This window comes from Crocuta crocuta, unplaced genomic scaffold (assembly GCF_008692635.1).
Source record: "Crocuta crocuta isolate KB4526 unplaced genomic scaffold, BGI_CrCroc_1.0 scaffold978, whole genome shotgun sequence".
NCBI lineage: Eukaryota > Metazoa > Chordata > Mammalia > Carnivora > Hyaenidae > Crocuta > Crocuta crocuta.
Window position 1 is genome coordinate 744332 of NW_027530876.1, and position 2666 is coordinate 746997.

General features: G+C 38.9%; 1 pseudogene; it reads right to left on the reverse strand.

The window, feature by feature from the left end:
• Positions 1–1288: 1288 nt before the first annotated feature.
• Positions 1289–2666, reverse strand: part of LOC144236011 (10 kDa heat shock protein, mitochondrial pseudogene) — an 8490-nt pseudogene continuing 7112 nt past the window's right edge.

Sequence of the window (2666 nt, forward strand, 5' to 3'; positions counted from 1 at the left end):
ACATTCCTGTGAAAATGCTAGACAAATAAACAGAATCCAGCAGAATATAATGAAATAACCAAGTTGAGATTTATCCTAAGAATGCAAGGATGGTTTAAAATGTAAAAATCAGGGGTGCCCGGGTGGCTCAGTCAGTTAAGCGTCTGACTTCAGCTCAGGTCATGATCTTACAGTTTGTGGGTTCAAGCCCCGCATCGGGNAGTGGCAACAAAGCAAAAACCGAACAGATCTATGGTGCAACATCGTTCATGCAAAATAAAACACATGTGTTCTCCCCCAATTCGCTTTTAAACCTCGTCCTTTGTGTTTCACTGTGAGAAGAAAGACCCATTAGACCCGGTAGAGAAAGACCCCAGGAAGTAAGAAAAAGCTGGAAAATGTGGAGTGTCCAGGGGGCTCAGTTGGTTAAGCATCCGACTCTTGATTTTGGTTTATGTCGTGATCTCACGGTTTGTGAGCTTGAGCTCCACGTTAGGCTCTGCTCTGACAGTGCAGAGCTTGGAATTCTCTCTCTCCCTCTCTCTCTATGTCAACCCCNTCATGTCTTCTGCCCATTTCTTCGCTGGATTACTTGTTTTTCAGGTGTGGAGTTTGGTGAAAGTAGTCCTTTATCTGATATGTCATTTGCAACTATCTCTTCCCATTCCATCGGTTGCCTATGGAAGAAAGACCGTCTCTTTAACAGATGGTGCTGGGAGACCTGGACAGCAACATGCAGAAGAATGAAACCAGATCATTTTCTCACACCATACACAAAAATAAACTCAAAATGGATCAAGGACCTGGATGTGAGACAGGAAACCATCAAAACCCTAGAGGAGAAAGCAGGAAAAAAACTCCTTGACCTCAACCGCAGTAGTTTCTTACTTGACACATCCCCAAAGGCAAGGGAATCAAGTGCAAAAATGAACTATTGGGACCCCATCAAGATAAAAAGCTTCTGCACGGCAAAGGAAATAATCAACAAAACCAAAAACCTACATTCAAAAGCGATAAAACTTTACCAAAAAAAACATAAAAGAAGACCTGGAAAAAAAGAAAAAGAAGCTACCATACTCCTAGAGGGAAGCCGACATAATAAATATGTCAATTTTTTGAACCATTCATTTATGCATATTTATTTGGTAAAGTTTATAACAGTACCCTAAAACGAAATTCTAGAGATGCTGGATATCATTAGTTTATTATAAAAAAAAAAGAGACACGAAAATTGTTTACCTGATGAAAGATTTCACAACTTCACTGGAATGGGCAGCTTTACTTGATGCCATTTCAGTAATGATGTATTTCAGTCTAAATACTTTCCAAGGGTGTCACCACCTCTAAATAAGAAATAATTCTTGTCATCTAGAACTACTTCGGTGCCTTCATATTCTGGGAGAAGAACTTGATCTCCAACTTTCATACCCACTACTTGAATCTCTCCACCCTTTCCTTTAGAGCCCTATCCAACAGCTACTACTGTTGCTTGCAATACTTTTCCGTGAGATTTTTCTGGAAGTATAATGCCTCCTTTAGTTTTGCTGCACTCCTTTCAACTAAAACTCGGTCAAAGAGGGGAAGAAACTTTCTAAACGCTTGTCCTGCCTGTAAGAAAAAAAGTGTTAAACTTAAAAACAAAAGCAGTATGTGATTATGTTCTAAGCGTTACACGTCAAAAAGCACGTGTAGCTTTCAAAATTAAAATCGTAGCCAAAACTCCGATTATTCGTTTAAGAAAACCATTTGAATGTTTTGCTCTACATTCCGAGTTTGATTTCCCATTCAGTGATAGGGGTCGTTGTTGCTCCTCCGACCAGCAATCANCTGCCGCAAGAAGATGTCAGTTCTTCAGAAATTAATCTGGACTTTTTTTTCCCAAGTCAAAATCAGAGAGTTTTTGTGGACTGTACCAAGTTCATTCAAGATTGGGAAGAGTAAGTGTACAAGACTAGAAGTCAAGACATTTTGGAAAGAGAAAATCAATGAAGAGGCTCTTGCTAAATTCCTTAGTTTGAATAAATGAGGGTTGAATAATACGGTTGCATTTTGCCATTGAAAACTAAAACTGTATTAGGTTTTTTCAGGTTGTGATCTCACGGTTTGTGGGTTCCAGCTCCAAGCCGGGCTCTGTGCTGACAGCGTGGAACCTGCTTGGGAATCTTTGTCCCTCTCTCTCTACCCCTCTTATCCTCTCACGTGTGTGCGTGCACGCTCTCTCTCTTTCAAAATTAAATAAACTTTTAAAAATAAAATATTCACTGATAGAATTAAAAATGTGTCATTTAAAACATTGGGTTACACTATTTTTTAAATGGGTCCCCTTAAAATTCAGACTGTACAAGATAAAACCCGGGAAAATACAGTATGATAGCATTTGACAGAAAAACAGCAACTGGAAGGATTTTATTGGTCTAACAGACAGAGCGCCAACTTCCACTCTGTCTAAAAATCCCTTGAACTGATAGGAATGTACGTAGTTCTGGAAAAGCAAATGCAAAATGACACTGGAAAATTAGAAGGATAAAAACAGACGGTCCAGAAGTTTAGAACTAGCATCTCAGATGATAGCACAAAAAATTGAAAACAAGAATTTGTTTCAAGCCTATGAAACATTTCCCAAAGTTACTTTTGAATTAGACTCCTCAAAACAAAAGTCTCAGTAAATTCCAAACTGTAGAAAGCAC